Genomic DNA, 26,478 nt, shown 5'->3' with positions numbered 1-26,478 from the left:
CTCCCAGACCGGGGCGCGAACCCGGCTCCCCTGCATCGGCAGGCGGACGCGCAAACACTGCGCCACCAGGGAAGCCCTCTTGGCATCCTTTTGAACGTCAGCCACCTCTTGCCTATATACTCTGCCTCTTTCCAATAAACGCTGGAAAAGGGAAATGAAGTGAAAAATAAGCCCCAAGCCTTGCGGCATCGGTATGGGTTTTAGAGAAGGAGGCTGGCACAGCTGAGGATGAGGGAGGCATTCTTGTCTTCTGACTTTCTGTCAGTACAAGAAGGAATTCTGCAGTTTCTTCAAATTAATCATCATTATGTTAACTTACCCTGTGTCCTTAGTCATAGCTACTACTTCACTGAGAGGAAAAATAGTATTTTTCATGTCAGTATGGAGGTATGAATAGTCTGATCACCATCTCTGAGCAGCGAGTAAAGAGGAAATAAGTAGGAAAATAAGTGGTTTGGGGTGAGGGTAACTGTTTATCATCATTTGAAGGACAATGCTAAGGATATTCTTAGAAGCCAGGCATAACAGTAAAGTGGAAGTTAAAGGGTGGCAGATTTTGTCTCAGTATACAAAAAGAAAATGCTGACAATTGAGTGCCTTTGTCTTTATACCTCTCTCCTGAAAAAAAAGAAAAAAAGAATAAAAGAATAAACAGCCTTAAAAGAGGGAAATCAATGGAGTCATTCAGGAAGAGACGGGACACCATATTTGGAAAATATTAGAAAGAATTTAAGCCTTATAAGGGTGTCACAATGCAAAAAAAAAAAAAAAAAGTCTTCTTTCCCCTTTAGTCCAGGAACTATGAGATTCTGTGGTTAGAGAGATCTCTTGTTATCAGAAATCCTAAGCCAGCTTGTTTTGCAGTTGGACAGTTGTTTGAGGATGAAAACCCCTTGGTGACCCAGTGATAACATGTGTCAGCAGTCCCCACTTGGACAAGGTCTGGGGAGGATAGGAGTGTTTGACACGGGGCTGAGGACATCAGATTTATGCCTGCGGAACCTTTGATCCAGTGACGTGTTAAAGAAGAGTTGTTAGGTGACTCAGAAATTGCCGTGCACTTTTAAGATTCTGTAATATAGGAATAACTATCTGGTCTGAAATGGCATGTTAAAATACAGAAATAGCACTATTGATGAGCCCTGCCTGTAACTTAAACAGAACAAATTAAGGTTGGCAGGAGGACACACTCCTTTTCTAGAGCCATCAGCATCTGCTCAATCAGATGACCTAATAAAAACAACACACAGATGCATTTTATGGCCTGGGGGTGTTTTCTGGGGAATGGATTAGATGTAAGTAATGAAGGCCAGGCAGCCAGCTTAATGCCTAGGCTAGCCCTGTGTGGCACGCTTGGCCAAGAAAAGCTCAATAACTAAATGGCAAAGAACAGATGAGTCCTGTAATTGGCAAAAGGGAAACGTATTGGGGGCCACAGTAGGGTTGGCGGAGTTGGAGTAATACAAATTTCAGTGTGATCTTTCCCACATACTCTGGTGCTGGGATTCAGTGGGGATGATGCTAGGATGCACGAAGAAAAATTTCAGACTTAGGGAACATATAGCCCAAATTCTCACTCTTTTGATGAATTAATTTCTATATTTATATTTCAGTAAATATTCTTGACAAATAGTTCAGTTTGTTCTTGACTATGTATACTAATATTCAGTTTTACATTCCACACTGAACATTGAATGTCTATTAATAGTCAGACCTGACTGAGGAATGAGGGATATAATTAAGAATGTTTCCTGCTTTGTATGTAGCTTACAATGATGTAGAAAGACAAAAACAAAACAAACATATAAAAACAATCTCCAGCCAAGTAAACACATATATTAGTGAATAGTTTCAAAGAGATCTAAGTATTGTGAAAGAAAACTATGTCTGATATAGAAAATAATATATGATGGGATAAATTATTGAACGGGTGGTCAGAGATGGACAAATGGAAGTGACATTTGACTTCATATAGAAGGATGATAAGGTGTCAGGGATTCTTTGTGAGGAATCTATTCTAATGATGTAAACTTCTATTTGTGAGATAGTTTTTTTTTTTTTTTTTTTCTTCAATATGGAGCTTTTCTCAGTTCAACAAACACTGTGTTTGGTAAGTGCATCAATGGGTCAGACATTGTGCTACGTAACAGAGACATCATCCTTTTCTTTTTTTTTTTTTTTTTTTTTTTTTTTGTGGTATGCGGGCCTCCCTCTGCTGCGGCCTCTCCCGTTGCGGAGCACAGGCTCCGGACGCGCAGGCCCAGCGGCCATGGCTCACGGTCCCAGCCTCTCCGCGGCATGTGGGATCCTCCCAGACCGGGGCGCGAACCTGGTTCCCCTGCATCGGCAGGCGGACGCGCAACCACTGCGCCACCAGGGAAGCCCCCATCCTTTTCTTTTAAGGGCTTGCAATCCTCTTGGAAAGGACGTAAAAGCCAACAAATACTGTACATTGTAATATATCCAATATTAGAATTTTATATCAGATATTAATTTAACACAGTTGATGGTGGGGTTCGTTTTTCCATTGGAGATTTAATAAAAATAATAATAATAATGGCTAATCTCTGTGCAGCAGAATGGTGAACCATAAAGGTGGAACAACCCAGCATGTGCAAAGATATGCTTGCGTGAGATAACAAAGGATTTCAGAGTAACTGCAAGTGGTGTATAAATTAAGTATAAAATGGGACAGATGACAGAGAAATATTTGACTAGAGAGAGAGTCAGAAGTCATATATCAAGGATAATGTGTAAGGGCTTTGCTACCCAACTTATAGATGATTAGAGTAATCTATAAAGTTTAAAACAGTAGTGAAATAATGGTAATAATAATAATAGGAAGAAGAAGAGGGGGGGAAGGTTGAGGAAGAAGATGTAACATTTATTGAATATTTAATAAATGTCAGGCCTTTTCATAAGAACCTTATTTGTAGTAAATCAGTTCTTGTAAAAATCATCTGAAGAAACTGAGGCAGAAAGAGATACTATAACAAATGTATTCAAGGTCACACAGTTTAGCAGAGCCAGGTAGTCTTGCTCCAGGGTATATGTCCTGCAGGAGGCTACCACTATACATATGTGATCCTATTTATTGTACATTTAAAGAGTCACCTTAAGAGCTAGGTGTATGTTCAATGTATGTTTAAAAATCACATTAAAGTCTATGTTAAGGATAAGGTTATGGGAACCTTGCAGTAGTCCAGGCATAAGCAATGATAGGGACCTACCTCTTGTTTCTTCTATGCACTAGTTCTAGTGTACCCAATTAAGTTATACACTGTCCCTTCTGTAGTCTTTAGATATTAGAAAATCACCTGCTTCCTAGGTTTTTTCTAGGGTACCAATCCTCAGTTCTACCAACTGTTTCTCATCTGATGTCTGTGTGTGCACATTCACTGTTCTGATTACTGTTATTTGGAAATGGTCCAGATGGTCAATATCACCCCTCCTGTTTGATACCTAGAGTGTTTCCCAGTGTTCTAAATTATGTTGTTTCCATGCATAATGTGAGTCACCTCTAGTTGTAATATAGAACATAGGTTCTACATTTAGTCTTCGTTCTGGTAATTTGTAAAGCATGAGTAAGTGTGAAATGGCCTGCAGTTCTCTCTTGAATATCACTCAAGGGACTTCCAAGAGAGATATTCCTCTCAAAAAGGGATTGTCCTGTCCTGCCCAGTTTTAATCTCACAGAGAATGCTTTTGGTCTCATGGAAACATGTGGCAGATATTCAAGAAATGCACATTATATCAATCTTTTTGCACTTATACAATAGATTTGACACTGTATGTACTAGTCAGTCTTTTCCATCTGTTTCAAGGGTCAGAGGTGTAACACATTAGCATAACAATGCATATTGGAAATTTCTAGAAGAGCTCACATTTCCACTCTGAATATACTTTTTTTCCTATTAACTCGCCTCAGAGTTTATTGCGTTATGTAGTGTAGTTCCACATTTTATACCACAGTGTCACCAAGCCTCCTGGGTGTTCTGTAAGCTAAAAATGTTATTTAAAGACTGCTTTCAACTTTCTGGATGCAAAGTAAAACCTGGACATAATAGGATATCAAGGACTGGAGCTGAGGATTCTGACCCATCTCCATCCATTTCTTTTTCTCCCTTTGTTTATGCTTCTGTTGATATCATTTTCTTCTACTGCATAAAGGACCCCTCTATGTGGTTGAGGGGAAATCTGCCACGTCTGTATGTCTATAAGCTTTGGGCTTGCAATCCAAAAGATAACAGCTCTATCTCACTGGAGAAAAAAATAATTTAATTGACCTATGCTGTGTTCTGTACTCTATCCAGTTGTTGGGTGGAGAATACTAAGAGGACCCTGTGAAGAAGAAGACCTCCTCAAATAATAGGTGGTGCAGTTATAAAACATGGTAATGGGAAATTGTATTCTGTGGAGAAAGAATAAAGGGAGGAAGAAAGAAGGGAAGAAGGCAGAGAAAGAGGAAGGAAGAACAGTTGCCATCACTCACAACCATTTTGGAAGAATTTGGCATGATCTAGTAATACTGAAGAAGTTACGATGATGAGTCATAGGTGACCCATCACTCCTAAGCATATCCCTTTGAGAAACCTTTGCACATGTACAACAGGGTACATGTACAGGAATACTTTCCTGTAAAAGCCAAAATCCAGGACAAAGGTTCATCGGCTGTAGAATGTATGGATAAATTTTTGTATATTCATATAAAATTTTCTGTGTTCATATAACACTGGAAGTGACTAAATCTAGCTACCTCTAACGAAAGAATAATCCCATTTACTTTAGATTGGCAAGAGGAAAGAAAGTATATAAAATAAATGTATTAAGATTCCACTTACATTAAGTTCAAAATAGGAAAAGATATACTATGTTGTTTAGATCAATATATATTACATTGTTTATAGATAATATAGATCCAAAGTATGTTGTTTACTGGTTAAAGAAAAAAATTAAATGGTTATCACGAAAGTCATTACAGGGTTTACTTTTTCAGGAAAGTGATGAGGCTCCTATCAGTTAAGAGTATATAAGGGGTTCCTGTTATGGTAACTAATTGATTTCTTAACTTAAATGATAGTTACATGGAATTTCTCACTATAATTATTTGTTAAAATGCAGGTATGTTAAGTAATTTTTGGTACTTTTTTATTGATGTATAATTGACATACATTATATTAGTTTCAGGTATATCCATTATGAAATGGTCACCACAATAAGTGTAGTTACCCATTATAATATAGAGTTACAAAGTTATTTTTGTGATGAGAAATTTTAAGAATTAATTCTTAGCAACTTTCAAATTTGCATTACAATAGTATTGATTATTATCACCGTGTTTTACAATGCATCACCATGACTGACTTATTTTATAACTGCAGGTTTGTACCTCTTGATCCCCTTCACTCATTTTGTCCACCCCCAACCTCCCTTCCCTCTGGCAACCAGCAATCTGTTTTGTGTATCTATGAGTTTTGGGTTTTTTTGTTTATTTGTTTTGTTTTGTTTTGATTTTTAGATTTCACATATAAGTTAAATCATGGTATTTGTCTTTCTCTGTCCTATTTTACTTAGCGTAATACCCTCAAAGTCCATCCATGTTGTCACGAATGGCAAGACTTCATTCTTTTTTAAGGCTAAGTAGTCTTCGATTGTGTATACATACCACATCTTCCTTATCCACTTATCCATTGTTGGTATCTTTAACATTAAAAATGAAAAAAATAGTTTTTACTGTACCCCCTTCTGACTATGGGCTTGTAAGTGAGAAATGTTCATAATTCTTGTTCCATGGCATGCTAACTAGGTGACATCGGACAAATTCCTTCACCTCTTTGCCTGTCATTTTCTTCAGCACATAGTTGAAATACTAAAATAATGATGATTAAAATAGCAATAACAACAATGTTAACATTCACAAAGAACTGTGCATGTAGAGTCATCTAATAATTTGGTTGGTGTATACTAAATATTAAATGGAATATAATTTTTTTGAATATAATTTTTGTACTTTATTTCTGATAATTATAATAGAAAAATATTCAATGAGAAATATATTGTTTCTCTCTGGCTCTCTGCTAGCAGTAGGCCCTTATCTTTGAGCTCTTTTAATTAAAATATAAAATTAACCAAACTAATTGTTTATCTGGGCCTGCATAATATTTTAGAAACTCTTTTCATTGCTCGGAGTCAAAAGTAAAAATAAAAAATTCTAGGGCTTCCCTGGTGGCGCAGTGGTTGCGCGTCCGTCTGCCGATGCAGGGGAACCGGGTTCGCGCCCCGGTCTGGGAGGATCCCACATGCCGCGCAGCGGCTGGGCCCGTGAGCCATGGCCGCTGAGCCTGCGCGTCCGGAGCCTGTGCTCCGCAACGGGAGAGGCCGCAGCAGAGGGAGGCCCGCGTACAACAACAACAACAACAACAAAAAAAATTCTAGTCTTTAATAAGTTCTCCATAGAGACTGGATTGCTCCTTCACTGCCCACATACTTCCAGTGCTAGGATTCATAGGCTATGTATATAATATGATATGATATCTGTGTCAGTATCTTTGTGCAAGATTATCACATGGTCATAGAATTTAGCAAAATTTTCAAAAATGAAAATATTTTGGCCACAACTGATTAAAACCACTTTTCTTTCTATTCTGACTTGCCCTTAACCACACTTTATCTCATGTCAGGTGGCATTAGAGTAGCTGTGGGCTGTGTTGTCATCCAGCTAAGGGGAAATTGAATTGAGAATGTACTTAATTTGTATTTAAATAAAATATAGTTATATGATTTACCTTCATGTCTGAATATCATTTAGTTAGCTCTGGCCTTCCATTATAGGATGAGTTTCCAGGAATACTACTAAACCAAACTTTGCTGACTCACCTGACATCACAGTGCAAATGTGCAAGGATAGATGTCATATCCTAATTTGAATGTATGTTATGAATCCCAGAATGCAAAGTATGTGGACACTGGGGTAGCAAGAAGGTTTGAAATGTGTGGATCCTGAACCTGGTCTATGAAATATTAAATTATTCAAAACATTATAATACAAAATAGTAAGTCCTGGTCAATACCTGGTTAAATGGAAATTCTCTTTTACGAGAAATATACTAATTATTCTCATATAAAATAAATATATTGAATGATAGATCGATAGAGAGTAACTGATAGATTGAGTGATTGTTTGATTGATAATTTGATATAAATTACATGTGGTTCAATTTTTTATTTCCCTGAATTTGTAGAGTAAAAACCTCTAGCAGTATTACATACAGCAGAAGCTTTGTGTTTGAAATTTCATGTTTTATGCATCTCAAATATCAATAAATTTTAAAATAGATAAGAACACTAGAGGAGAGAATTGGTGATATCTCTAATACTTTAATAAAATAATATTAAAAATATGTTACCTGAATAGATATATACCCAAATAAGATATACAAGTGGTCAATAAGCATATGAAAATATGCTCTACATCATTAGTCATCAGGAAATGTAAATCAAAACCACGATGAGGTACAACTACAATGGTTATAATAAAAAAGATGGATACTCACATGTTTCAAGGATGTGCAGAAATCAGAACATTCATACACTGTTTGTGGGAATGTAAAATGATACAGCAGCTTCGGGAAATAGTGTGGAAGTTTCTTTAAAAAGTTACACACAGAATTATCATATGTCCCTGCAATTCCATTCCAAGAGAAATTAAAACAGATATCTACACATAAACTTGTATATGAATGTTAATAGCAGTAGCTCAATAAAAAAGTGATACCAGGAAAAAAATCCCAAATATTTGGAAATTAAACAAATAGAGATTTCACTTGGGACATTAGACAAGAAGTCAAATCAAATGAAAATAAATATACATGTCATGAAAATGTAGGAGATACAGCTTAAGCAGTGTTTATTGGGAAATTTATAACTTAAAAAATTTAAAGATTATAGTAGATAAAAAGAATGATAGAAAGTCAGGGACCTGAGTTCTACATACTTACCATATGTTCCAACATTTCTAGGTATTTGCCCAAGAAAAATGAAAATAACATGTCCACACAAGCACATACACATGATTGTTCATAATAGCATTCGTTATAATAGCCCCAAACTAGAAACAAGCCAAATGTCCATAAGCTGGTTCATGGACAAATGCATCAGGGTATATATACAGACAATGGCTTCTCAGCAATAAAAATAAACTAAACACTGATACATGCAACAACATGGACAAATCTCTTTAAACATTGTTCTGAGCAAAAGAAGCTATAAAAGACTACTTCTCTATAGTTCCATTCATATGACAGTCTAAAATGCATACATTCAGGGGCAGAAAACAGATCACAATTACTGAAAGCCAAGTCTTCAGGGGGTGGGGGGACTGCCTGCAAAGAGACTAAGAAAACTTTTTGAGTAACTGGAAATGTTGTAAATATTGATTATGGTGTTGTTACATTATGCTTGTATTTGCCAAACTCATTGGACTATGCACTTGAAATGTAGGAATTTTATTGCATGAAAATTATACCTCAGTAAAGTTGTTTGAAACCTGTCCTTTGAAAAAAGTAGGGTTTTTGGAGTTCAAATCCTTGAATTCACTTTTATGCAGATACCAGCTATGTGATGTAAGGAGTGTAGCTTACAGTCTATGAAATCAGTACCCTGTTTATAAATTGCAAGTCATCATATTTACCTCCCCATTTTGAGGAAGAAACAATTAAAATCATGTATATGAAAGTGCTCCATGTAAACTGCTCCATCAGTATCACCATAGCACATTTTCTGCTCTTGAGTTATATGCCTTTTGTAATGTTTGTACCTTTAAAGCCTTTGAAGTAATAATGCAGCTACATACCCCAAACTGTATTTCCACTCCCCAGTATTTACTTCACATAGACCTAGGACTTGCCTGACATTCCCTCTGTTTTGCTGGCTTTGATATGAATGCCTTCACGAACGAACTAGTGCAGTTAATTTGAGTTCCCAGAAGTTCACATGCAGGACTGTTTGAACAGTCTTGAATCCACAGTCTCCATTAGCAATGACAGGTGCCACCTCAAGGTGCCTTGGGCCATTCTTCCGAAAGGTCAGCTATAAACACATTTGTTCTTGTACTTTCTCCTTCCCCCTCCTCCTAGCACCAAGCCCAATTACTTCTGTTTTGTAAGTCAGTATCTTCATCAGTACCACACAGCAGAAGGAACAATATACTTAGGTGACAGTTTTTAGCTGGCGGCAGATCTGATTAATGAGGCAAGGCTGAAATTAACTTTTCCTCATGTCACATACATTTCCCAAGTCATGTAAAATCCCCCATGTTACACTACCTATTAACATCTTCACTACCAGTAACCACATTGAAATATAATGTACTTTTTACTGAAATAAGCATCCATGCATGTCCTATTATCTGTAAATAAAATGTGACATGATTTGATATTAACACAGATAAATTTGTCCACTTAGAGAGCTCTTTAGTCAATACAGTATTTCCTGATTGCATGTCTCATATACATATATACATATAGGCATATTATGTTAAAAATAGTAATAGGTACATCTTGACGGCAAAAATGGAATATAGAATAAGGCAGAAATCTTTGACAGGTAATTATTGTGAATGGCAGTTATGCCATATACATTAAAAATAACCATGTAACCAAAGGCAGAATGCCGTTCCCATTCAAAATTAATTTTCCAAAGGAACTCTGTTCAGCATTCTGAAATTGTTTTCAGAGTTCAATAATAAAAATGGCAAATGCTCCGATTCCTCTCCTTTGTCTGTCTATACTTAAAATCCATTTGGCTCAGACCCACAGAGCTTAACAGCAAATGTTGCATATTATCACTGTAATTAGAAATAAATTAGAAATCTGCTAATAGAAGATGTGTTTATAAATAGAGTTAGTTGGCCAAAAAATAATTAGAATTTTTTAAAAAGGTTAAAACCATAATAACTAATTTTCTTATTACCAAATGCAACCAATATTAATTTTTAGATAACTAGCTAAAAATTGTCAACATGGATTCAATTTACAACCTGGAAGCAATTAGATAAATTTAATGTGGAGGAATCTCTAAATTATTTGATCTGTAGTAATATAGGGACAAAATAGTATCTATTTTATGGGGTTTTATAAATATTGAATGAGCTTTTATACATAAATCACTTAAGATAGCATCTAGTATATTGTTAGTGCTCAATAAGTATTAGCTATTAATTATCACTGTGGTTATTTATGTTTTAGTTCTGTCTTGTGAGGTAATGGTGTCATGCTTTCTAGTCTGTACAACAGAGTGTACAGTTTTACAATCTGTTTTTGGTTTTGTCACTGAGTAATGTCTGGCCTTGAGCAAGTTAGCAGGCCTCTCTGGATGTATTTTACTTTCCTTTTTTAATGGATAATTTTGGTGTAGATAAAGATCCTTTTCTCTCTTAGAGACTATAATTAAGTCAATGCCTGATGTACATCAAAATGTTCCCGGAACCAAAAACATATTTGTGCTTCCAATAATACCTTTGATGATCTCATACAAAAGGTGACTGATTATTACTTTTATTTCAAATGTTATAAATGGACAATGGCTTTAATATTGGGGGTTCAATGTGCATTCCCATATCCTCCAAGTCACATCTTCGTACATCCCTAGTCCAGCAAAGGGACATCTTTCATTATTTGTTCTCTCCCTGTGAAACTATGCCCAATAGATGGTTAGTGAGCGCCAAGTGCATGCCAGGCAAATGCTAAGTATTAGTTCTATTTGGAAGATGTGTAAACTGAGGCTTATAAAGATTAAGTGAGTTGCCTGAGGACTAACAGTCTAGGAGTACCAGTATCAATAGTGTTTCTCTTTATAAATGTAATGTTAACTCTCATTAAAAAAATAAGTGTAAACAAAGTTAAAGTTAAAACCTTCACACCCCTACCTTCTCTCTTTAAATGCTACTCTTCCAGTTTTCCATTTTGTTTAAAAACAGTAACAAATATAGATAGGTGAATAGATAAATTTAGATCTAGATCTATATAGGTTATCTCTATCTATCTACCTATCTGTCTTTGATGTTACTGTTTTCAAATAAGCATAAAGAGTGAAAGAGGGAGAAAGCAGGCAAAAGACATCTAAAAAGAAAGAAGGAAAGAAAAGGGAAGCAAAGCAAAGTAGTTTTCTCTTAATTTGTTTGATTTTAGGGTCAGTGCAAAACGGAGAGACAGAAGGCAGGAAAAGCAAATCAAGATGATGAGTTCTGAAGCAAACTCTAACGTCTAAAAACACAGTCCCATCTGTATTCTCTGGCATGGTCTCCAGTCTCTGGGCCCTTCCCTTGCCCTGTCCACAGTGGCTCACACATCACCTGACCTGGTGACCAACTCAGCCCAATAAGACCATTCTGTCCTCTGAGCCCAGCAACACTTCAGAAGAGGATCTGACACACAGGAAGGGGATCTTGGGGCCCTGCCATGACCACAGGGTCTGCACAACTAAGGCCTCTACCTTTTATGGGCTGCAGATACTCTCGTGAAATTCAATTGGTCGAACCTCATGATGGACACAATCTCTTTTAGCTCTGACGTACAAAGATTTCAAAAATTGCCGAGTGTCCTACTGGCCTCCCATTTATAGAGCTTATTTCCAAGTATAAATAATGCTATTTTTTATAATCTTGGTCTTGTTTGTGTTCACAACAGCACTCAATAGTGTCCAGAAGCTCCATAGGGCAGGCGTATCCTCATGACTAGCACAGTGCCAGCAACAAAGCAAGTCCTCAAAGAAGGCTTGTGAAATTATAAGGAGATAGTCCTATTAACGACTCCCTGTTTGACTCATTTACTGCAGTGGACTAACTCTGAGTAACAAAGTGTTAGGCATTATCAAGTTTATCAAAATTTAATATAATTTATAAAAATGCATCAGTTTTAATTTATGATTATATAAGCTATTTAATTTATAATTAAACTTGATTTAATTATAAAATCCACAATTTTGGTCAAACCAAAATTAGTAAAGTTCTTTCTTTGACTCCGTTAGCTATAACCCTTGTCTTGACATTGAGACAAAGGCAGACAAAGGCCCTAACTGTAGTCTTTGCCTTGTTATCAGTAAACAGTGTAGCTGGATTCCAATTGGGATCCCAATCCACTGGGATTGACACCCCAATCCATTAAGTGATCAGTTGATGAACCAGTTTTTAAAACAATTTTGGACACTCCCAATAGTATTTTAATTCAACCACTATTTCACCACCCTTTTCTTAAGTCTGTAATGAGAGACACTGCTCAAAGGAAGGTCTATGTCATCAATTATGTAAATACAATTTGGCATAATTCAGGTTGACTCCTAGTGATGGAATGAAAGGCACAGGCATCGTATTATACAGATCTGAATTTGGCCCCCATAACTTTGACTTTTCAGTCTAGTTCACTTATTCTCTCAGTCTTTCTTACTTTAAGCATAGAAAGGGACAATAGGATTTACCTTTCCTGCTTTCCTTAAGAATTACAGATATTTGTCAGCCATAAAAAGGAATGAAATTGGGTCATTTGTAGAGATGTGGATGGACCTAGAGAATGTCATACAGAGTGAAGTAAGTCAGACAGAGGAAAGCAAATATTGTGTAATAACACATATATGTGGAATCTAGAAAAATGGTATAGATGATCTTAGTTGCAAAGCAGATGTAGAGACACAGGTGTAGAGAACAAATGTACAGATACCAAGGGGAAAGAGGTGGGGTGGGAGGAATTGGGAAGCTGGGATTGACACATATACGTTATTGATACTATGTATGAAATGGACAACTGATGGGAACATGCTGTATAGTACAGGGAACTCACCTCTATTACACTGTGGTAACCTATATGGGAGGGAAGTCCAAAAGGGAGGGGATATCTGTATGCGTATGGCTGATACATTTTGTTGTGCAGTGGAGGCTAACACAACATTGTAAACAACCATATTCCAATAAAAATTAATTAAAAAAGAAAAAGAATTACAGATATTTGTATTAAAGCACTTGCACAGTAATATACAGAGTAGATGTTTAATAACTGATAGCTGCTATATTTTATTACTGATATTATTATAGATAAACTTTATTAAATAATACACAGGTTATTAGATATTCCATCTGGTATTTAAATTGTAATTGAATTAGGAAGTATGTAGTCTACAGTTTCTTTATTGAGACATATAGGGGAAGAGTTGGGGGATTGTGAGGTGAAATTACAACTCCTCAGGTACAAATAAAATCCTGATGTAGTTAATGAGTGACCTCACCTGTGATAGTAAGACTCAAACTTCTCTTAGAATTGAGAGAGAAAGACTGGGGGGGTGGGGGTGGCGGAGAAAGTATTGGGGAAGGAATGAGCAGAGAGAAAGATAAAAATATATCAATTGTAGATTCTGAATAGTTGCATTCAAAGAATGTAGTGCTGAACTTAATTAAATATTTTGTCGCAAGTTATAAACCTTCAATCCATTTATTTCTCCTCTTTAAGTCCCCTACTTTTGTGTTCTTTTAAAATTAATAATAATAATTGTCAAAAACACTATCACTGCCACCACCTTCTTCTCAAATTAGTGCTGAGCCAATTGTGATAGTCAGTAAACTATAGTGGATAAACATCCATGTGATCTTAAATATCTTAGAGGTGTGCAAAGCCATGGGCCATGTGGGAGCCATCTGTAAACACTGAGAAGAAAAAGGCAGAATGGGGAGAGGTACTAATATCTTTTTAGTACTTTCTTCTGACTTTTCATGTTTTGTTTCATTACATTCTCAAAACTATTCAAAGGGTATTTATTACTCCTACATACTACAATGTATAAATTCTAAGAATCAAAGAGGTAGGGACTGGCAGAGCCAGGACAAATACAAGTCTCTGGGTCTCCAGTTTTTTTCTGTTGTCTCCAATCTACCACAGTTGTTGAGTGAGAACATGGATAATATGTTGAATAAAACTGAAAAAATAATGTCTTCTGTGATAAGTTGGGAAAGACTTCCTGAAAAAGAGCACTGTGACCTTGGATTTCAACTTTCTTGAGATGACTACCCTATCTCCAAAGTGGGGGTAAGCATTCTAGTCTCTGCTGATTTTTGTGAAATGAAAACAAGCAGATGGAAGTGAATGTTTTTTTAAAACACTAAAGCATCCTAAAAACATGAGAACATTTTCAGAAGGGAAATAGTTGGGTGAGCTGGAATTGGTGGTTGAGTCTCCTGTAATACTAATCACCTAGACCAACATTTCCCAAAATTTGTTCCATCATTGATTCCAGGAACCATAGGTGCTTCTGGGGGGGAATGTCCCAAAGTCAGATCACTTTTTGTTGGTAAAGTTTTTAATTTTTGTTTCCTTTTTATGATATATTTAGTTCATATTGGCATATTAAAATCTCTGTGATTTCTGCAATAAAATAGAAAACAGTTTCCATTCAATATTTTAAATGATTAATAATTTTTTAATAGGAATAAAAATTTATTCAATATGAATAAAAATATTGAATGAAAGTCTTGATTCAGATCTTAGCTCTACCACTTACTAGTTATGACTTTAGACAACTCTTTGAGTTGATATTTGCTCATTAGATAATTGGGTGATCCCATTGCAAAATAGTGGCAGTTCAGGGAAATATTGTAGGTACAGTGTCTAGTACACAGTAAGTATTCAATAAATATTAGATGTCCTCTCCTTCCCTCTACAGATCCCATGTTTTTTGGTTTTGTTTTGTTTTTCACCAGACAGATAATTGCCTTGGAGCAAAAACACTGTCTATTAAACATATTTGCCTTGCGTGAAAAGAGTTCATGTCAAATCCTAGTTTTAGGAAGGAAAGGATAACTAAGCACTTTCTGTCATATTGGCAGGCACCCATCCCATTCTTGGAAGCTAATAATATAAAACACTGCAAGTCAATATCTCCATGTCATTTTCTAAAAATTTCGTTTTCATTAAGAAAAAAAAAAATTTAAAGAGATACAAAATTGCTTCTGTATTTCATCTCTCACACACCAGGAGAAGAGGAAGTTCTGAAATCAGGCTCCCCCATCCCCAGTGGGCCACCCCAGGTATTTCCCTGTCCCTGTACTCTCACATCCTTCCTCTTCCCCTCCATTTATCTGGGGCCTGTATTTGGAACTCATTCATGTTTACTCGATAGCTTGGATTATCTCTTTTACTTATGTTGGAATTCATCAACATGAAAAGGAGTGAGGGGTGATCTTTCACTTCTCGTAAACACTTCATTATTTGCCTTTGGTATTTGAAGACAACAAAACAAAACAAAGCATATTCTTACAGAGCGTCTCCTCAGTAATTACGGCTGGTGTTGTCAGTTCCAGACTGCCCTCCTGCCAGCATCTGAAATATCTAGCAGAGAAAGACAAAGAAACAGCCATTTTTACTCTTTCCAAAATGATAGCCTAAAATCAACTCAGCTGTCCTTGCTCTCTGGCTAGCTCCCAGGCCAAATGTGCCTCTCTTGTTTGGGGTGCTAGTCTTCTTGAAAACACATTTGGACAGGGGGCTGCCAAGGAACTAGCAACAGAACTGAGCCAGTCATTTTGCCAAAACAATACCTGACCTTCAAAATGCTGCTTTTCTTTAATCCTGTATACTTTACAGTTGTCCTCATTGCCTTTGCCTGGCATTTCTTGGAAAGCCTTTGTCTTACATTTATTGCCTTTGCCTCTGTTTGCCGTGACACAACTTAATGAACACATTTAATTACATAGTTTTTTTACCCCCTCAGATAAATGATATTAGGTGAAGAATAGTTTCTTAGAACTTGCTCTTTGTTGTTGTTGTTGTTTATTATGCAGTTTACATGTACAAAGAAAAAGAGGACGTGGAAAAGAAAAAAATTGCCCTTTAGTAGATAGATCAAGCTTATTATCTCTACTGCCTTTTGCTTATTACTTCGTGACCTTGAACAAATAGAATATGTTTTTGTACCTGAGTTTCTGTCACTGTTAATAAGGAAAAGTAATTTCCATCTTTATTTTAAGAATAAAAATGGATATTTTTGGAACTTCCCATTCAGACAGGATGACATAAACCTGTATCTTTCTGCTCTCTGCTAAACACAATATAAACCCTGGAAATAACACAGGCAACAACAAAAGGAGAACTCTCAAAATATGGTAAGAAGGAGCTGAGCTGGTTTGGGACCCCAGGACTGGAAGAACAGGCATTTTAATTTTGCCCCACACCAACAGAAGAAGCCTACTAAGCCCTGACATTTTCTGACCCCCAGGCAAGCCATAGAAGGTGTCCCTGGTAAGTTCCTCCCTTTCCTGGATCTAGCAGAGTGCTTACTTCAATACCAGAAGAACTCAACACAAACATGACCAGCAAGGCAGATCTACAAGGAGCTCTGACAACAGTAAGTGTCCAGAGAAAGCACTCTCCTATACTGCAGGGTCTAAGACTCTACTTTCCCAATGAGAAATACTGAGGCAGGAAGATAGAATAAGCTGAAGGGATCTAGTCAGAAAAGGAAATTCCATTCGTGAGTCCTTTTGTCCACACAGTCCTGAGACTGTCTTTTCTCGCCTCAGTTCAGCCCCTCAACATCATCCAGAGACATTGGAGGTAGGACAAAAGCAATGGATGGACACAACCACAGCAAGTGGCTAGAAATAGAAAACTTCACCCCTCTTCAGAGGTACTGGAGTGCATGGGCAGAATCAGCAAGAAGGAGCCAGCAGTAGCAAGCTGCCTGTTTTAGAAATGCTCTTTGACTCAGAGGGTCTGAGACTCCCTGTCCCTTCAGAGGCAACCAGGCAGCTGAGGGAGGGGGAAACTGCTAAGGGCTTCCTACCACATCCCTCCACCATGAAAAGGTACCCAGCAGCCCAAGATGGAGAAATCCCATTTGTATCCATGGTAGGAGCCCTGCTGGTACCTAATAAACTAAGAATAAAACAAAAACAAAAAACCAACCAACCAAACAAGGCTCTGGAAATTAGAGTGCCATTGGAACCACAGTCCACAAATGCAGGCCAAGACTTGTGTGATAAACCTAAACATGGTGACTACCTGCTAAAATAAAGAGTTAAAGAAAAAATGAGTTAAATAGGGCAATGAGTTGCTAAATTTAACAGACACTATGTTGAGAATACTATAAAAAATCACCCTTCATACCAAGAACCAAGAAAATCATTTATATGAGAAATGATAGTAAATTAATGCTAATGCCAAAATGAATCCAATATTGGAATTATCCAACAAGGATTTTAAAGCTTCTTTTACAAAAGTGTTATAATAAACAATTACAAATTTCTTGAAACAAATATAAAAAAATTATAGCAAAGAAATAAATGTTCTATTAAAAAGATCAAATAAAAGTTATAGCAGTGAAAAATACAATAACAGAAATAACAAAAAAATTAACAAAATTGGCTCAGTAGTAGAGTGGAGATGACATATAAAGGAACCAGCAAACTTGAAAGCAGATCAGTACAATTTACCCAATTTGAAACAAAAGAGAGAAAATATACTGAAAAAAAAATTGAACTGAGTCTCAGGAGCCTATGGAACAAAAACAAAGCAAAACAAAGCAAAACAAAACAAAAACAAAAAGTCCAATATTCATATTACTAGAGTATCAAAAAGAGAGGCGAAAGAGTGGGGCTGAAATAATATTTGAAGAAATAATGGCTGATAACTTCCAAAATGTGTTGAAGGAAACAACATATAGGTCCAAGAAGCTAAGCAAACCCCAGTAAGATAAGCACAAAGAAACCTATGCCACCAACAGTAAGTAAACTTTTGAAAGCTGAAGACGATGAAAACACCTTGAAGGCAGAAAGGAGAAACAGTATTATCCATAGGAAACCCGATTTCAATGTCTGTGGATTTCTCATTTGAAACCTTGGAGTCTAAAAGAAAGTGGCACAATATTTTTTCAAGTGGCAAAAGAAAAGAACTGTTAACCACAAATTCTATTTCTGATAAAACTACACTTCAGGAATGAATGAGAAATAAATTCTCAGTTGGAGAAAATGAAAAGAATTTATTGCTAGTAGACCTACCTTTATAGATTGGCTGAGAAAATTTTTCAAACAGAAAGGAAATAATAAAAGAAAGAATCATGGAACATTAGGTAGGAGGAAAAAAACAATGAAAGAACAGAAACATGGGTACATAATGTAGACTGTCCTTTTCCTCATGAGTTTTATAAATCACATTTGATGATTGAAGCAGAAATTATTACATCATCTAATACTCAAGACAAAGATATTTAAAAGTGAGGAAGGTAAAGTTACCTAAGTGAAAGTGAGATTTTCATATTGACTTGAAGAAGTAAAATGTTGATATTCATAGACTGTGATGTTACACGTGTATATTGTAACACACAGAGCACCCACTGTGAAAATTACACGAAGAGATGCACTCATGAACACTACAAATAAATCAAGATGGAATTCTATACAATAATCAAGTAACACATGAAAAAGCAAGAAAAAAGAGGGATGAGAACTGGAGCAAACAAACAAAACTATTGGTAAAATGGCAGATATGATTCTAGCATACCAGTAACTATCTTAAATGTAAATAAGTACAGAAATCAAAAGAGAAAATGATAGAGCAGTTAACAAGTTATGACCCAATTATTGCCTGCTTATAAGCAGCTAACTTCAAATTAAATGATATATGTAGATTAAAAGTAAATGGATGGAACAAAAGTTTAGCATGCATATAGTATTTTTCAAATGGGAATTATAATAATAATACGTAATAAAGTAGAATTCAGAGCAAAGAAAATTACTACACGCAGAGAGGGGCATTGCATAATGACAAAAAGATTATTCACCAGGAAGACATAGCAATTCTAAATGGGTATTCATCAACAATAGACCCTCAAAATACATGAAGTAGTAATGGAAAGAGCGTAAAGCAGAAATAAGCAAATAAACAATTATGGTTGCAGACTTCAATATACCATCTCTATAATAGGAACTGACAGAAGTACTAGACCGAACATCAGTAAGAATATTAAATCTCTAAACAGTGCAATTAACCAGTAGGATCTAATTGGCATGTATAGAACATGCTGCCCATAGACAGAAGGGTCATTCTACCTGATATTAACACCTACCATACATTTGTATTAATCAAGACAGTATAGAAGCAGTGGAAGGAAAAAATATAGGCCAGTAGAATAGGGAACCCAGAAATAAAATCACACAAACATGCTTAACTGATTTTTGGCAAAAGTGCAAAAAACAATTTAATGGAGAAAGGATAGTCTTTTCAACAAATGGTGCTGGAACATTTGGATGTATAGAGGCAAAATTAATCAATCTATCTATGTATCTGGCCTAAACTTCTCACCTACAAAAATCAATTCAAAATGAATTACACACTTAAATGTAAAATGTAAAACTGTAAAAATTTTAGGAAAAAAATAGAATATCTTTAGAATCTTATCTAGACAAAGAGTTCTTAGGCTTGATACCAAAAGCATGATCCATGAAAGAAACAATTGATATATTGGACTTCATCAAAATTTAAAAAAAAAAATTACTTTGTGAAACCCATGTAAAAAAGATGAAAAAACCTACAGACTGAGAGAAAATTTATGCAAATGACATATCTGACAAAGGAGTAGTATCTAAAATATATTTTTTAAAACTCTCAAACCTTAACAGAAATACTTTTTTTAACAGACATTTCACTGAAAAGAATAGACAGATGGCAAATAATGACATGAAAAGATGTTCAACATCCTTAGCCATCAAAACAATACCAATTTACACCATAATGACATCTACTACACATCTATGTCTAAAATAATAAATAATGACAACACAAAATGCTGGTGTCGTTGTGAAGAAACTGAATCATTTATACATCACTGGTGGGAATGTAAAATGATTCAGCAACTCTGGAACACATTTTGGTGGTTTCTTATGAAACTAAACATTCAACTGCCATATATTCCACCACTCCTTGGTATTTATCCATCCAAAATGAAAGTTTTATCTTCACACACACACCAAAAAACCCTGTGCATGAATGGTCATAGCAGCTTTATTTGTGATAGCCAATACTGGAATCAGAGCTAATGCCCTTCAGTAGATGAATGGTTAAATAAACTGTGTTATATACATACAATGGAATACTACTCACCAATAAAAAGCAATGAACTATTGATAAACACCACACTTTAGATGCATCTGTAAGGAATTATGCATGAAAAAACCAATCCCAAAAGTGATGCTTTCACTTATATAACATAGTTGAAAAGACACAGTTTTAAAAATGGAAAACAGATTAGTGGTTGCCAGGAGGTATGGTCAGTAGTATGGGGATATAGTGTGGAATGAGAATGGTTTACAGAGTTTATATTTAGCTGTGCAAAGGAATCAGCATCACTCCATGCTAAACTTGTATCTTTATTTATGATTGTGTGTTCATTGAAATCTCTGTCTTCTTCCATTGTTTTTCTTCTTTCAGTAACCATGCATACATTCATTTATTCATTCAACAAACAGGTTCAGTTAGCATACTTTTATGAATCCTGCATTTCTTTAGATATAGAATTTAAAGTGAAAGAATCAAAACACTCCTGGGAAAAAATAAAAATCATAGTAAAATTTCCAATTCTGAAATAAATCTTTAAAGTAGTATTCTGTCCTCATATAACTTTATTACTATGAAAAGTTACTTGTCACTTTCTCATATTGCATTATTCAGATCAGCAGTATGTACCAGAAGTCATATGGAATAGTTATGGGACATTTTAGTGTTTGGCTATAGCACTTAAGTCATAGAAAACTTACGTTTTACTCACCAATGTAAAAAAAAATCTGCAATTTGTGAAGCAAATCATGTTACACATTTTCTCTACCCAAATTCCAAATAAACTACCCTGCAGAATGTTTACCATGCTCAGACCTATTTTATTTTATTTATTTTTTAGTTTAATACTTTCATTTATATTGGAGTTTTTATTAGTAGTGGCAGTAAATAATGCATTATCCTTTGAAAATGTTGTTAGAATAAGTGTGCCTTATCAATAATATACTGTGAGAAATCCATTGTTTTGATTTAAATTCTAAATTCATTTATTATTGACCAGTTTTGGAAAAATATCACATTATCTTTTACTTGAATTGTCAAGTGCTTCACATAATATCAATCCTGGGTCTCTGGATAGTCAAATGGCATAACAAATGCTGGATCAGCACTGATTATAAGTCTAACACACACACACACACATACACACACTCACACTCATACACACACACAACATTCAAAAATCTTGAATTTCAAGCATTACAACTTCAGTAATTATCTAACTTCATACATTGTTTTCCTACTTTCCATTTGTGGGGCTAACTAAAATGCTAAGTTTGCACTTAAATCTGTGCTGGTGAAACATAGACAAACTCCCTATACCAGTTTTATCACATTCCAGTGAAATTATATAAAGCCTACTTGTAAGGAAGGCATTGGTTTACTGCTTTGCTTGACTAAAAGTTCATTGAAAGGGAGTACACACTGTCAATTTAAGAGAGTCATTTGGAATAAGAGTTTAAAATTGGCATTGCTTGTAGACTAACAATAGTTATCTGTCATTGGTAGTTCAGTTTAATCCGAAAAGGTAAGAGAGAGACAAGTAGTTTAGTGTTTTTGATTTCTTGCGATGTGCATGGGGCATTCCATAAATCCATTCATTGAAATAACACCTATACTTCAATATCCAAACATTTCTTTTCTGGAATGAGACTGCTAAGACCAGAACTAGGATCTTCAATTCATTCTCTTTGTGTCTTTGTGAAATTAGTTTATTACTCTATGCCTCAGTTTTCTCATCTGTAACATGCAAATGTAATAGGTAATAGTAGTACCCATGAAAAGGGCTTCAGCAAGTATTAAATATAATTATATATACATATAAAGCTATTACCCTGGAGGCTGGCCCAGGGTCAGCATTCAATGTATGTTAGCAATTATTATTATCTTTCCTACAAAGAAGTGAGTATTAGTCTCAAATTTTCAAAGTATTTTAAAGCTCAGAGAGGCTAAATCACTTGTTGCAGCTCAAACTGCAGATAGCAGAGCCAGGACACAAACACGGATGTGTTGGGCTCCGTAGCTTTACCTCTTTCCACTATGGCCCTGCCTTCTCCAGGATTTGATCAGGTGGAAAAGAAATCTCACTTCACATTCCGTGTGTACCAGCTGCTTAGAGTGATGCTGATTCTTTTGCACAGCTAATTGGCATAAACATTGTGCCTTTTACTTAAAGAATTTCGATCTGCTTTGTGTACTTTTATTATTGCAAATTCTAGATTGAAGAGGTGGTAGTGGGATAACTTGATAATTTGGAAGGATTGCTTTAGGTAAGTTAGCTTGAAATAGAATATTTTGCAACCACTGGACACTGCAGTTATTGATAGAAAATTTTTTCTATATTCCAGGTAAAAAGGTAAGAAATGAAGGGGAAAGGGGCAAGATATCGGTAGAGGATTAAGAGGTACAAACTACTGGGTTTAAAATAAATAAGCTAGGACTTCCCTGGTAGCACAGTGGTTAAGAATCCGCCTGCCAATGCAGGGGACACGGGTTCGATCCCTGGTCCAGGAAGATCCCACGTGTCGCGGAGCAGCTATTCCCGTGCGCCACAACTACTGAGCCCGTGTGCCGTGACTACTGAAGCCAGCGCGCCTAGAGCCCATGCTCTGCAACAAGAGAAGCCACCTCAGTGAGAAGCCCACGCACTGCAATGAAGAGTAACCCCCGCTCCCTGCAACTAGAGAAAGCCCACGTGCAGCAACAAAGACCCAACATAGCCAATATTCTATAATAAGTACAGATGGAGTATAAACTTTAAAAATTGTACACCTGAAGCTTATATAATATTGTGCATCAACTATAACTCAATTAAAAAACAGGGGTAAAAAGATAAGAAATGAATTGATTGTTCTTCATAATTACTTTACCCTTACAATATCACTAGAGTCAATCTGGGCTCAGAGCATATTCCAGTGTTTCTTAAAATGAACCTGTATGTGAATCATCTGGATACTTGATGATTTGTGTACTGATTCTCTAGTTTTTTATTGAAGTATAGTTGATTTACAGTATTATATTAGTTTCAGGTGTACAACCTAGTTATTCAAAATATTTATAGATTGTACTCCATCTAAAGTTATTATAAAATATTGGCTATATTCCCTGTGCTGTACAGCATATCCTTGGAGGTTATTTATCTTATACATAATAGTTTGTACCTCTTAATCCCCTACCCCTATCTTGCCCCTCTAGGTTTCGTTACTACTTGTTTGGGTAGAGCTTGGGACTATTCATACTTAGGAGCAATTCCGGATATCTATATGAGGGTGGTTTGGAAACAAAGCGTTGATCTCTATGTAATGTTTAGTGTAGCAGTGATATGCACATATTTAAAACCAGCATTGGGGGTGGTATCCTCAGTCCTTTGGTATTTGTTAACACCTCTCTTTGGTTTTTGAATCAAGAGTTTGTTTGTTATTCCCCTAATTATATGGGTTTTCCCTTTATATTTATTTCATCATTATGACAAAGATTTTATTGGAGAATAATTCCTGTTTTCTTATAAGTAACTAAAATGTTACATCAGATTCTAGCATGTTTCTACTTTTTATAGAAATGTGATTAAAGAATATAATTTTTACACAATCAGTAAATAATTTGTGAAATAGGAAATTTAAGCAACAAATATCAATTTCTACTTAATTAGAAAATATATATGGATAACTGTTAATTTAGATTACTCAGAATTCTCTTTTTTTGTTATCTGCTTTATACATATTAGTGTATATATGTCAATCCCAATATCCCAATTTATCCCACCACCACCACTGCCCACCCCACTTTACCGCCTTTGTGTCCGTACATTTGTTCTCTACATCTGATTCTGTTTCTGCCTTGTAAACCGGTTCATCTGTACCATTTTTCTAGTTTCCACATATATGTGTTCATATACGATATTTGTTTTTCTCTTTCTGACTTACTTCACTCTGTTTGACAGTCTCTAGGTCCATCCACATCTCTACAAATGATCCAATTCTGTTCCTTTTTATAGTGAATATGCATTGTATATATGTACCACATCTTCTTTACCCATTCATCTATCGATGGGCATTTAGGTTGCTTCCATAACCTGGCTATTTTAAATAGTGCTGCAATGAACATTGGGGTGCATGTGTCTTTGTGAATTACATTTTTCTCTGGGTATATGCCCAGTAGTGGGATTGCTGGGTCACGTGGTAATTCTATGTTTAGTTTTTTAAGAAAACTCCATACTGTTCTCCATAGTAGCTGTATCAATTTACCTTCCTACCAACAGTGTGGGAGAGTCCCCTTTTCTCCACACCCTCTCCAGCATTTCTTGTTTATAGATTTCTGATGATGCCCATTCTGATTGGTGTGAGGTGATACCTCACTGTAGTTTTGATATGCATTTCTCTAATAATTAGTGATGTTGAGCATCTTTTCATGTGGCTCTTGGCCATCGGTATATCTTCTTTGGAGAAATATCTATTTAGGTATTCTGCCCATTTTTTGATGGTTTTTTTATTTTAATATTGAGCTGCATGAGCTGTTTATATATTTTGGAGATTGATCCTTTGTCCGTTGATTCGTTGGCAAATATTTACTCCCATTCTGAGAGTTTTCTTTCCATCTTGTTTATAGTTTCCTTTGCTGTGCAAAAGCATTTAAGTTCAGTTAGGTCCCATTTGTTTATTTTTGTTTTTATTTTCATTACTCTAGGAGGTGGGTCAAAAAAGATATTGTTGTGATTTATGTCACGAGTGTTCTTCCTATGTTTTCCTCTAAGTTTTATAGTGTCCAGTCTTACATTTAGGTCTTTAATCCATTTTGAGTTTATTTTTGTGTATGGTGTTGGGGAGTGTTCTAATTTCATTCTTTTACATGCAGCTGTCCAGTTTACCCAGCACCACCTATTGAAGAGACTGTCTTCTCTCCATTGTATATCCTTGCCTCCTTTGTCATAGATTAGTTGACCATAGGTTCATGGGTTTATCTCTGGGCTTTCTATCCTGTTCCATTGATTTGTATTTCTGTTTTTGTGCCAATACCATATTGTCCGGATTACTGTAGCTTCGTATTAGAGTCTGAAGTCAGGGAGTCTGATTCCTCCCATTCCGGTTTTTTCCTTCAAGATTGCTGTGGCTATTCGGGGTCTTTTGTGTCTCCATAGAAATGTTAAGAATTTTTGTTCAACTTCTGTAAAAAAAAATGCTATTGGTAATTTGATAGAGATTGCATTTAATCTGTGGATTGAATCTGTAACACTTAATAATTACTTCTTGTGTACAAGTTCATGATATAATTACCGCATACTAATTAGTCAGAATGGGAGTTGTCTCATCAGGAAGCTTGCACATGCCTCTTAGATAGCCTCATCCATCAGAGAGCAGACAGCAGAAGCAAGAAGGACTACAATCCTGCAGCCTGTGGAAAGAAAACCACATTAACAGAAAGCAAGACAAAATGAAAAGGAAGAGGACTATGTACCAGATGAAGGAATAAAATAAAACCTCAGAAAAACAACTAAAAGTGGAGATAGGAAGTGTTCCAGAAAAAGAATAATGATATTAAAGATGACCCAGGACCTCGGAAAAAGAATGGAGGCAAGATGGAGGAGATGCAAGATGTTTAACAAAGACCTGGAAGAATTAACGAGCAAACAAACAGAGATGAGCAATACAATAACTGAAATGAAAAATACACTAGAAGGAATCAGTAGCAGAATAACTGAGGCAGAAGAACAGATAAGTGACCTGGAAGACAGAATGGTGGAATTCACTGCCTCAGAACAGAATAAAGAAAAAAGAATGAAAAGAAATGAAGGCAGACTAAGAGACCTCTGGGACAACATTAAACGCACCAACATTTGCATTATATGGCTCCCAGAGGAGAAGAGAGAGAGAAACAACCCGAGAAAATATTTGAAGAGATTATAGTCGAAAACTTCCCTAACATGGGAAAGGAAATAGCCACCCAAGTCCAGAAATGCAGAGAGTCCCAGGCAGGATAAACCCAAGGAGAAACAAGCTGAGACACATAGTAATCAAATTGACAAAAATTAAGGACAAAGAAAAATTATTAAAAGCAACAAGGGAAAAATGACAAGTAACATACAAGGGAACTCCCATAAGGTTAACAGCTGATTTCTCAGCAGAAACTCTACAAGCTAGAAGGGAGTGGCACAATATATTTAAAGTGATGAAAGGGAAGAACCTACAACCAAGATCACTCTACCCGGCAAGGATCTCATTCATATTTGATGGAGAAATCAAAAGCTTTACATACAAGCAAAAGCTAAGAGAATTCAGCACCACTGAACCAGCTGTACAACAAATGCTAAAGGAACTTCTCTACCTAGGAAACACAAGAAAAGGAAACGATCTACAAAAACAAACCCAAAACAATTAGAAATTGTAATAGGAACATACATATC

This window comes from Physeter macrocephalus, chromosome 17, assembly GCF_002837175.3.
Source record: "Physeter macrocephalus isolate SW-GA chromosome 17, ASM283717v5, whole genome shotgun sequence".
Taxonomy (NCBI): Eukaryota; Metazoa; Chordata; class Mammalia; order Artiodactyla; family Physeteridae; genus Physeter; species Physeter macrocephalus.
Note: the sequence above shows the minus strand (reverse complement) of the source record.